At 40.4% G+C, this 13084-nt stretch overlaps 1 protein-coding gene across 1 annotated transcript in view; it reads right to left on the bottom strand.

Annotated features, from left to right (window-relative positions):
• LOC121871119 (mucin-1-like) overlaps positions 1 to 9479 on the bottom strand; it is a gene marked incomplete at its 3' end in the record, with an annotated part of 138815 nt that extends 129336 nt beyond the window's left edge. The window contains 1 exon segment of the mRNA XM_042373265.1: positions 9392 to 9479.
• Between the last annotated feature and the right edge of the window lie 3605 nt (positions 9480 to 13084).

The following is a 13084-nucleotide window of genomic DNA, read 5'->3' as shown; positions in this document are numbered from 1 at the left end:
GGCGTTGTGTTTCTTATGGTTTCAAGCATGAGAGACTATTCCTTATCTCTTACAAAGGGAGAGACGATGAGAGAGAGAGAGTCTCGGAAAATCTCTTGAGGTGTAAAGTATAAACAAGAGGGACAGTGAGTTTAAATTTCTTGTGATTGGTTGAGAAGGATCGAGCTGCAACCAATCACAATCCTCGGTGTGTGTTTTGCCTCGTGGGTCAGTTTTACTTGGGTATTTCTCTTTATATTTATTACCTAACGAAACCTAACCTAACCCAACCAAACCTAACAACCAAACCCAACAAACCAAACCCAACCAAACCAAACCTAACCAAACCCAACAACAAACCCAACCTAACCAAACCAACCTAACCAAACCAAACCTACCAAACCCAACCTACAAACCAAACCTAACCAAACAACAAACCAAACCAAACCAAACCCAACCAAACCTAACCAAACCAAACCCAACAAACCAAACCAACCAACCCAACCAAACCAAACCAAACCAAACCAAACCAAACCAAACCAAACCAAACTAACAAACCAAACTAACCAAACCAAACCAAACCAAACCCAACCAACCAAACCTAACCAAACCCAACCTAACCCACCAAACCAAACCCAACCTAACCAAACCTAACCCTAACCTAACCAAACCCAACCTAACCCAACCAAACCAACCTTCAAACCAAACCAAACCAAACCAAACCCAACCTAACCCAACCAAACCAGGCAACCTAACCAAACCAAACCAAACCAAACCAAACCAACCTTAACCAAACCTAACCAAACCCAACCTAACCCAACCAAACCAAACCCAACCTACCAAACCAAACCAAACCAAACCCAACTAACCAAACCTAGCAAACCAAACCAAACCTTACCAAACCTAACCAAACCAAACCCAACCCTCCAAATAGCGTCATAATGTTTGTTTACATGGATAGATTACTGAAGATAGATGGATAGAATACTGAAGATAGATGGATAGATTACTGAAGATAGATGGATAGATTACTATAGATAGATGGATAGATTACTGTAGATAGATGGATAGATTACTGTAGATAGATGGATAGATTACTGTAGATAGATGGATAGATACTGTAGATAGATGGATAGATTACTGTAGATAGATGGATAGTTACTGTAGATAGATGGATAGATTACTGTAGATAGATGGATAGATTACTGAAGATAGATGGATAGATTACTGAAGATAGATGGATAGATTACTGTAGATAGATGGATAGATCATTGAAGATCGATGGATAGAATTTCAACAGCCAAAGTCACGAGTTGTCCCAGATGGTCCCTTAAGCCGTTTTGGAATGGTGATGGAGGAAGATGATATATATGATAGGGACAAATGATATAGACCTATGAATGTAGAGTGTTAGGTTAGGTTAGGTTAGTAGTTGGAAGGTTATTTAGTTAGAGCCAGTTAGGTTAGGTTTGTTGGAATTGCTGTTATTGAGTGTTGGCCAGTTTGTTTAGTTTGGCTTTTGGTTTAATTAGTAGTTTAGTTGGGTTTGCTAGTTGGAGGTTGTTGGGTTTGGGTTTGCTGATTTAGTTTGGTGGTTAGGTTAGGACTATTGGTTAGGTTAAGCTAGGTTTGGTTTGGTTAAGTTTGTTGGTTAGGTTTGGTTTTTTTTTTTAGTTAGTTGGCTGTTAGAGAGTGAATAGTGTGTATTGTTTTGGATGACATTTCTGCCCTAGACTAATGAGGTGAAGAGGTCCGATAAACACAGTAACCAGCCCAGGGTGTCTCCAATAGCATTCCTATATCCACATTGTCTCTATAATATCACACTAAATCCACCCATCTATCCACCTCTCTCTCTCTCTCTCTCACGCCTGCCATGTATTCCCAACACTAAACTAACTGGCAGTGTCGTGTGTTGGTAACTCAGTGAGGAGACACACAAGCTGAAAGGCGTCTATTAAGCCCTGGCGCTGTACCTACCACCCACACACACACACCCACACACACACACACCCCACACACACACACACACACACACCACACACACCCACACACACACACACACACACACACACACACCACACACACACACACACACACACACACACACACACACACACACACACACACACACACACACACACACACACACACACACACACACACACACACACACACACACTCACACACACACACACACACACACACACACACACACACACACACACACACACACACACACACACACACACACACACACACACACACACACACACACACACACACACACACACACACACACACACACACTCACACACACACACACACACACACACACACACACACACACACACACACACACACACACACACACACACACACACACACACACACACACACACACACACACACACACACACACACACACACACACACACACACACACACACACACACACACACACACACACACACACACACACACACACACACACACACACACACACACACGCACACACACACACACACACACACACACACACACACACAATAAATTCTCATACAATATAAACTAATGCATTAAACTATAACTTAATTTATGTATGAGATCTACAATAAACAGAGCATTATTATTATTTGTATTAGTATGTATGTATGTATGTATGTATGTACCTGCTTTAATTAAAACCAACTTAACATTAACGTTACATCCAATCCTTTTCAAAATTCATAACTAATTCTAAACTAATTTCACAAGTTATTTATCTCCTCATTTATTAATTTTTCAAACATATTCCTCTTCATTATCTCTTATCACTTATGTCCTGTTCTTATCATAAATATTAATTCCATTTTTTTTATCTTTCAAGTCAAATTTACTTACCCCCTAAAAAGCCCATATCACCTGGTTTAAAAATCCTAATTAAATTCTTACAGGTATATCTCACCTGGGTTAAAAATCTTAATTAATATCCAACAGGTAAATATACTCGTATCTTACCTCTATGCAAATTACACAGGTATATATATATAGTACATCCTACCTGGTCCAGAAACCTTCAAATAATACTAAAAAATGTGTACAGGTATATTAACTAGTCCTAAAACCTAACCTAACCTAAGATCCTTTATTAATTCCAACAAAACACTTACTGACTCACCTGCAAACTCTCTCACCTGTGGGTCTCTAAAAAACCGTATCAACACTCTCTCTCTCTCTCTCTCTCTCTCTCTCTCTGTCTCTCTCTCTCTGTCTCTCTCTCTCTCTCTCTCTCTCTCTCTCTCTCTCTCTCTCTGTCTCTCTCTCTCTCTCTCTCTCTCTCTCTGTCTCTCTCCTCTCTCTCTCTCTCTCTCTCTGTCTCTCTCTCTTCTCTCTCTCTCTGTCTCTCTCTCTCTCTCTCTCTCTCTGTCTCTCTCTCTCTCTCTGTCTCTCTCTCTCTCTCTGTCTCTCTCTCTCTCTCTCTCTCTCTCTCTCTGTCTCTCTCTCTCTCTCTCTCTCTCTCTCTCTCTCTGTTCTCTCTCTCTCTGTCTCTCTCTCTCTCTGTCTGTCTCTCTCTCTCTCTCTGTCTCTCTCTCTCTCTGTCTCTCTCTCTCTCTCTCTCTCTCTCTCTCTCTCTCTCTCTCTCTCTCTGTCTCTCTCTCTAGGCCAAGAATGTAATCAGGGGAGTTGACTGTTTCTCTCAATAGCGAGTCAGTTCAGCATGGCTTCCCACCTCTGACCACGACGTCAATCCCCCCATTGTCAAACAGGTGGCAACCAATCTACCTGGCCCACATGAAGAAGAATCTGGTGTTCTGTTTTTTCTAGCCACACTGATGACGTACGTGTATGTGTGTGTGTGTGGAAAGAATGTATGTATGTATGTATGTATGTATGTATGTATGTATGTAACGATAACAAATACTCATTATATAACAATTAATAATAATATACACCATATCAATCACTTATATCAACAAATCTTAACATTAATCACCATAAAAACCCCAATTAATATTTTTTTTTATTAATATTTATCTTAACTAAAAAAAATCCTCATATAAAGAAAATTACAAAATTTTATCAGGTTCAATTTTTTTACTTATAATAATTTTTCGAGATAATTTTTTCTTTACTTAGTGACACACATCAGACACACACACACACACACACACACATACACACACACACACACACACACACACACACACACACACACACACACACACACACACACAGTATACACTATCAGTTTGGGTGGGAACTTGAACGTTATACAGAGACTCTTGCAAAAGTCATGGTCTGCTGACTGAAGGAGGAGGAGGAGAAGAAGGGGGAAGGAGGAGGAAGAGGAAGGAGGAAGGGAGGAGGAGGAGGAGGGGGGAGGATAGGGGAAGGGAGGAGGAAGAAGGGGAAGGAGGAGGAAGAAGAGGGGAAGGAGGGAGGAAGAAGGGGGAAGGAGGAGGAGGAGGAGGTGAGGAGGATGAGGGGGAAGGAGGAGAAGAAGAGGGAAGGAGGAGGAGGAGGAGATGTAGGAGGATGAGGAAGGAGGAGGAAGAAGAGGGGAAGGGAGGAGGAAGAGGGGAAGAGGAGGAAAAGAAGGAGGGAGGAGGGGGGAGGAGGCCAGGGTACCATCCAACGTATATTAGACACAAGAAAACAAGGAGGGTAAGTGGTGGAGTGTGACTGGTGAGGTGACTGGTGAAGGTGATTGGTGAAGGTGTGACAGTGAGTGTGAAGGTGATTAGTGAGTGTGTGCTATGTGACTGGTGAAGGTGACTGGTGAAGGTGACTGGTGAGTGTGTGACTGGTGGTGACTGGTGAAGGTGACTGTGAGTGTGTGACTGGTGAGTGTGACTGGTGAAGGTGACTGGTGAAGGTGACTGGTGAGTGTGTGACTGGTGAAGGTGACTGGTGAAGGTGATTGGTGAAGGTGTGACTGGTGAAGGTGACTGGTGAAGGTGATTGGTGGTGTGACTGGTGAAGGTGACTGGTGAAGGTGTGACTGGTGAAGGTGACTGGTGAAGGTGACTGGTGAGTGTGTGACTGGTGAAGGTAGAGTGACTGGTGAAGGTGATTGGTGAAGGTGTGACTGGTGAAGGTGACTGGGTAACTAGTGTGTGACTGGTGAAGTGATGAGTGTGTGACTGGTGAAGGTGTGACTGAAGGTGACTGGTGAAGGTGACTGGTGAGTGTGTGACTGGTGAAGGTGACTGGTGAAGGTAACTGGTGAAGGTGACTGGTGGGGAGGTGACTGGGTGAGAGAGGTGGTGGTGAGTGTGAAGGTGACTGGTGAAGGTGACTGGTGAGTGTGTGACTGGTGAAGGTGACTGGTGAAGGTAACTGGTGAAGGTGACTGGTGAGTGTGTGACTGGTGAAGGTGACTGGTGAAGGTGACTGGTGAAGCAACTGACCTCACCTAACCTAACCTACACACACACACACACGACATAGGTACAGTACTGCCGAGTGAACAGAGATTTTTGGTTTGTAACTGTACAGTGTGTGTGTGTGTGTGTGTGTGTGTGTGTGTGTGTGTGTGTGTGTGTGTGTGTGTGTGTCAGCGGTGTCAGCTCGAGTGATGGAGGAAGCAAGCATTGGTCTGTCAGCTCCTCACTAACACACACACATACATATATTTCTATTTCTAAATCTAAATCAGGAATCAAAATAAGTTAACACCATGGTGAAGACCTCTCTCTCTCTCTCTCTCTCTCTCTCTCTCTCTCTCAAAAACATATAATTTCTATATCTATTTCTAAAAGTTCTATGTAAGAAAAAATACCACATCAACGTTACACTTTCTCAAATAAAAATACAAATTTCTATATCAAAATTACCCACCACATTGACCAAACAGTCCCTCAAATAACCAATTTTACTTCAAATCTAAATACAAATGTCAGTAAATCTCCCCAAAAAAAAAAAAAAATTAAATAAAAAAACACCTAAAAACACAAACAACATTCTTTAAAAAAACACAACAAAAACATACAAACAACATCCCCCAAAAAAAAACCCACACACAAATGACTTTCTAAATCAAATTCTAAATCAATTTCTAAGACCCGCTATAAACTCTGTCTCTGTGCCAAGCCTGAAGACTGGTGCTGCTGCCTTGACCATAACACACACGATGGTCTTTTCTTAACACATACAGAGAGGAACAGCGGCTGGTATTCCCACCTGGCACTCTGCTGAAAATGGTGCCACGGTGAGTTGAGTGATGATGGTGTGGTGGGGGGAGGAGGGAGGGGGGAAGGTGGGGGAGGGAGAGGGAAGGTGAAGGTGGGGGAGGGGGAGGAAAAAAGGCAGGTGGGAGAAGAGAGGAAGAATGGGGGAGGTAGGAAAGAGGGAATGAAAACTAAGTGGAAGAGAGGGGAGCGAAGAGGGAGTGAGGGGTGGAGAGAGAGAGAGAGAGGGGGGGAGGAAGAGGAAGGAAGAAGAGAAGGAAGACAGACAGACAGACAGACAGACAGACAACTCAACATAAACACTGAACCATAACTACGCAGAAGACACCCAGGTAATTAACCCCCTTGCCTCCCCTCCCCCGCAACCAAACAACCAGTCAGAGTTTAAAAGGCAATTCATTAATATTTGATGAGTTCTCCTTAGGTCATTAAAACCCCAAATGACCATGTAATTAACTGCGATATCGTATTATTTTGTTAATTACCTGACGAAAATGATATGAAAATTGCATAGCGGTTTTTTTTTGTCGGTCTGTGTGTGTGTGTGTGTGTGTGTGTGTGTGTGTGTGTGTGTCACTGCTTGGCTCTCCATATATCTACCCCTCCCCCTTGTACCTGTCCTGGGAATGGCCGGCTGGATGACCTGACCTCAAATTGAAATGTGAACAAACCTAGTTGGATATCACCTAAAGATTTAGTTAACTGTGTACGTGTTGTTGTGTACGTGTTGAAGGAATAAATGTTGTATGTGCTTGTAATTATGTACGTGTTGTTATGTACGTGTTGTTGTGTATGTGTTGTTATGTACGTGTTGTTGTGTACGTGTTGTTATGTACGTGTTGTTGTGTACGTGTTGTTATGTACGTGTTGTTGTGTACGTGTTATTATGTACGTGAAGTGTACGTGTTGTTGTGTATATAATAACATCATTAATAAGTCGCCCTGAACACTAATCACTTCTTGAGATCATATTTTTCCTCCCTAATATTCTAAAAAAAAAAGTTTATAAAATTAATCCTCTAAAAAAGTTTCCACAAAATATAAACATTATTAATATTGCACTAAATCAAGAGGAAGAACAGGCGGCCCCTTCAAGAGGTCTTATAAAAATAGTCTATGATAAAAAAAATCCCAATTAATCAGTTTTAATTAATTATACTCTAATAATAATTTAATAACCTCCAAAATCAACACCTGTCTAAAACTCTTCTATCATATTATACTTTCTAATTAATTTCTAAACCAAAAAAAAAATAACGATGAACAATTAATCAATATAATTTATTTTAATTAACCTCCAACTTCATAAAACAATATATATCAAAAGTATAGAATATATGACTTTTTTTTTTAATGGGACGTCGATCAAAGGTATAGTTTGTTTTGGTTATACCTGTCTTAATTAATACATGTTTTTTTTTAATTAGCCTCAACAGTATGGGCACACCTGTAGACCACAACACCTGGATGGGGCAAAATATGGTGGTGTATTCTTTTGTTTTGTTTCTCTTATAATAATAATGATAATAATAATAATAATAATAATAATAATAATAATAATAATAATAATAATAATAATAATGCATTTTCTTCTTCATCCTCCTCCTCCTCATCCTGCCACACACACACACAGGTGACCTAAAGTGTGATTTAAGTAACAGGTTCCACACTTACAACATTACCAGGCATTAGAACGTACATGAATACACTTACTTACGTTAAGTCGTCACACACACACACACACACACACACACACACACACACACACAGGAGGATAAGCGCTTTATTTATTTAAGACCAGTGAAATCGTGTGTGTACATGTTCATTCCTGTGTTATATTAGTCATTAGTTGAGTGGATACAGCCCCTCGCCTTCTGTATTAAGTGTCACGGGTTCACGCGCGGGGCACCCCAAGTCGACCCAGCTGTAAATGGGTAATGTAACTTGGTCTGCCGTGTACTATATCCGCACTGCCTCTAACAGGATGTCTATAGTCTATATAGACCCCCCCACAGTTTTTTACGTTACTTAATAATGATGATAAACTTGTACGGAGGGATAGAGGGAAACGAAGGAGGGATAGATGGAAATGACGGAAGGACGAAGGGAGGGACGGACACGGGTAAGGAGAGACAGGGAGGGACGGAAGAGAATGAGGGGCAGAAGAAGAATAGGGGGAGGAAAGGAGGGAAGAATGGGGGAAAGGAAAAAATGGGAACGGAAGAAAATGAGTAAGGGAGAGAGAGAGGGATGGAGAGGGAAAGGAAAGGAGTAAGGGAGGGAGGGAAGGAGGAAGGGGGGAGGGGAGAGACTGTCAACAGGTGAGGTGGTAGAGTCAAATGAAACGCTCCTCCTCACTGTGGCCGAGTCATGACCTTGTACCTGTAGTGTGTGTTACCTGGTACTGATTGAGGCCTTGTTGATAGATGAACAGACAGACAGACAGACAGATAGATAAACAGACAGACAGACAGACAGACAGATAGATAGATAGATAGATAGACACCCAGAAAGACAGACAAATAGACAGACAAACACATCTACAGACAGGGAGATTAAGAGATAGACAGAGACACAGACAGACATATAGACAGGTTGAAGAATAATAAACAAACTACAAGAAGGTAAGTATTGCATGTATGTATCTTTGTATGTGCATGTTTATCGGTGTTTAGGTCTACATGTGTCTGTATTTAGGTCTACATGTGTCTGTATTTAGGTCTACATGTGTCTACGTTGATTCGCCACAAGACTTTCAAAACAGTCAAAGTATTTCATCAAAACTTTCAAAATTTTATCCTGAAAAACACAACAAGAAAATCTTTCCTTCGCGTGAATAATATTTTCCTCTCATAAAACATTTCTAACATTCCTCACAAACGTTTTAAAAATATTTACCGATACAAAAAATCATAATAACATTTATTAAAGACACTAACAACAACAACAACATCTTCTTATATAATTTTCCAAAACAATAAAAAACAAACACTAAAATACACACATCAACAAATAATGTTTACAACTAAATCAAAACATAAACATTACTACGGGAGAAATTTATGAATGAACTTAATACTACCATCCAACATAAACAACAACAACAACGAGTAAACAAACAAAAACAAACAATTATATTATCACAAACACCAAAAAAAAAAAAACCACCACCACGCCGCTTCTTGAGATCAATAGTGTATGTATGTATATATGTATGTGTTAATATACTTGTAACTTACAGGATCACTGCTGGTTGAGATTCAATGTTAATTTAATGTTCCACAAGCCTCCCCCCCGCGCGTGTATGTGTCCTATACAAAAGCTTACAGCCTACTGACACACACACACACACACAGCCGAGTTGGGTCCACCGAGTAGTGCCGAGCGGGAGAGTTGCCAGATAGCCGATTTTATTCCCCTCCCCCACCACCACCCCTATCTTGGTGCGCTGTCGGGTTATCTATATACTATTTTCATTCCCTTTCCTCCCCTTTCCTCCCCTTTACCCCCTTTATTAGTTTTTACCCTTATTTGGATTATTATTATTATTTCAAGTATTTTAGGAGAATGTATTGGTTGATAGTTTATTTTGGGTTAACAGGAGAAGCTGTGTTGAGAGAGAGAGAGAGAGAGAGAGAGAGAGAGAGAGACTAATGGCGGAAATCTTGCATTGAGACTCGACTTAGCATGTAGCCATTAAAAACTAAAAACACATAAATTACCTAAAAAAATACAATGATCAACTTACAATGTTAATTAATACATCAGTGAAGAAATTAGTTAAAGTTACGTTTTATTTGTAATGTATTTCTCTATTTTTTTTTAAAGTAGAGTTATTGACTACTTGTTCCTATTGATATAAATGAAAGTAATGTAATGGTCTGTCTGTCTGTCTGTCTTTTAATCTTTCCCTATTCCCTCCTCCTCTTCTCTTCTCTTCTCTGTTACTCTCTTTAGTTCACCTTCATCCCCGCCCTTATCTTTTTCACCCCTCCTCTCTCTCTCCATTGAACCAAGAGACAGTTTTTCCTCCTCTGTTTCCCCCAGGTGAGTTAAGTGTTGCAAGTTTCCAATTCATTAACCTGTATCGTCTATGTGTAATAATTTTTTCCTACCTGTGCCATTTTATCAAGGGAAGTGATTTGTGTGTGTGTGTGTGTGTGTGTGTGTGTGTGTGTGTGTGTGTGTGTGTGTGTGTGTGTGTTTAGTCTCTGCCATTCAACACATAGATACGAAACAAAACACAGACACGAAATATAATGACAAAAAACGATTTATAATGAATTTACTTGGAATTACGATATTATTTATTTATATATTTTTGGGAGTTTCGTTTTGTTTCATAAAATTTCACTTGTTTCTCGCATCAATACGTTTAATTTATTAGAGAAAAATAATATAATTCTTAACTGGGAAAAAAATCGAAGGACATATGAAGAAAAGTTTTAATTGTGTTGTGTTATTAAAACTTTTTGGATAATTTGGGGAAAATATTTTGTCACCTGAAGTTTATATTTTAATTTGATGGATTTCTTGTATTTTTTAATTTTTTTTAATTTTTTCAGTTGTAAAAATAAAAGTATAAATATTTTAGAATGATTAATAGAGTATTTATTGGAGTATATACGTATAAATGAATGATATAAATGAAGAAAATAAGTAAGAGAAAACTAAAAAAAATATCGAGGTAGAAAAAAATTAATAATGGAAAAATCGAAAAAAAATTATGACAAGTAAAAATAAACATGCAAAAAGAAGAAAAGTAGAAAAAAGTAGAAAAAATACAAAAAGTAGAAAAAGTATAGATAGTATACAGGTAAAAAAGTCTAAGTAAAAAAAAAAAAAAAAATAAAAAAAATAAAATAGATAAAAAATAAAATACAAATAAAATATAAAAAACTACAAACAATATATAAAAAAATAACAAATATTAAAAAGGATAAAATAAAGACAGGTGTGGGTTACCTGCACGAGCCTAATAGACGCTTACTCAGGTGATTAATGATACGACCTGACCAGACGGTGAGGTGGTTTGCCCTACAAGACTTTAATGAGAATCTGTAAAGGTAGTGGTGAGGTAAAGTGTGAGAGAGAGAGAGAGAGAGAGAGAGAGAGAGAGAGAGAGAGAGAGAGAGAGAGAGAGAGAGAGAGAGAGAGAGAGAGAGAGAGAGAGAGAGAGAGAGAGTGATAACGACAGTGTTGCTGTAATTAAGCGTATAGAAGGAAAGAGAGAGAGATAAAAAAAAGGAGATATAACAGATATAGAAAGAAAAAAGAAAAAGAAAGATAGTTTGGTTTATCTACTGCCAGAGGCTGGAGGCCGTGGTTAGGTCAGGTCAGGTCAGGTCAGGTCAGGTTAGTTAGTTATTATCTTTAGTAGATTATCAGTGAGACAAAAGTTCTGACTCAACAACAACAACAACAACAACAACAACACCAACAGCAATAACAACAACAACAACACTAACAACAACAACAACACACAACAACAACAACAACAACAACACTCAACAACAACAACAACACTAACAACAACAACAACACACAATGTAACAATGCAACAACAACAACAGACCAACAACAACAACAACAACAACAACAACAACAACAACAACAACAACAACACTCACCATCTTTTCCTGGACACAACAGTTCACAACACACCTGAAAAGACAAAAACAATAACCAAATTAAAAAAACAAAAACAAAAGCAACAAAAAAACAAAACAAAAGGTATATAATCAAATCTCAATAATAAACAGAATCGCTATTGTAATTAATTTCACACCTGTGTTAAAAAAATGATGACTATTGTTAAACGTATAAAGGTAGATGAGAGACGAGCCACCTGAGGTATAAAGGTGACCAATGGTTCACTGTTACTTTAGTTGTTACTCACCCACCCACTGTCACACCTTCAATCACCCACCACTGTCACACCTTCAGTCACCCACCACTGTCATACCTTCAATCACCCACCACTGTCATACCTTCAATCACCCACCACTGTCACACCTTCAATCACCCACCACTGTCACACCTTCAAGTCCTCATCACTTACAAAACCAAACAAACTTCAATCCGAAATCCGACTCCAGCACAAGAACGACGAGGGCCATGGAGCGTCTCTCTCCTCTCTTCTCCTCTCTCTCTCTCTCTCTCTCTGATGTAAGACTTAAGTGGAGGTATTGATGAAAGTCTAAGTGGAGGGTATTGATGTAAGACTTAAGTGGACAAAGTGACGCCTTAACCCAAACTCCCGAAAAAATTACACCCACTCACCTGAAGATAATCGATGCTGCCACACACCTGTTGTATTCTGCTTACCTACCTACCTACCTACCCCCCTCCCTCCTCCCTTCCTCCCTACCTACCTACCCCCCTCCTCCCTCCCTTCCTCCCCTACCTACCTACCTACCCCCTCCCTCCCTACCTTCCTCCCTACCTACCTACCCCCTCCCCTCCCCTTACCCCACCTACCTACCTACCCCCCCCTCCCTCCCTCCCTCCCCTACCTACCCCCCCCTCCCTCCCTTCTTCACCCTACCTACCTACCCCTCCCCTCCCTCCCTCCTCCCTCCCCTACCCCTACCCCTACCCCCCTCCCTCCCCTACCTTCCTCCCTCCCTACCTTCCTTCCCTCTCCCCTCTCTCCCTCCCTCCCCTTCCTTCGTTACTTCTCTCCACATCCTTCCTTCTTCCATCACTCTCTCTCCCTCCTCCTCTTCCACTTCCTCCTCCCCCCCACTCTTCCATCCTATCCCTTTCCCACCGTCTCCTTTCCCTCCTCTTCACCCTCTTCCACCCTCCTTTCAACCCATCAATAAACAAAACCAATTACCCACACACACACACACACACACACACACACACTTTCTCTTATACACACTCTCAAACTCACACATCCTACTCTCCCTCTCTCTCTCTCTCTC

Source organism: Homarus americanus, unplaced genomic scaffold, assembly GCF_018991925.1.
Source record: "Homarus americanus isolate GMGI-L3 unplaced genomic scaffold, GMGI_Hamer_2.0 scaffold31143, whole genome shotgun sequence".
Classification (NCBI taxonomy): domain Eukaryota; kingdom Metazoa; phylum Arthropoda; class Malacostraca; order Decapoda; family Nephropidae; genus Homarus; species Homarus americanus.
The sequence above is the reverse complement of the archived record's forward strand: the minus strand, read 5'-3'. Positions and strand labels throughout refer to the sequence as shown.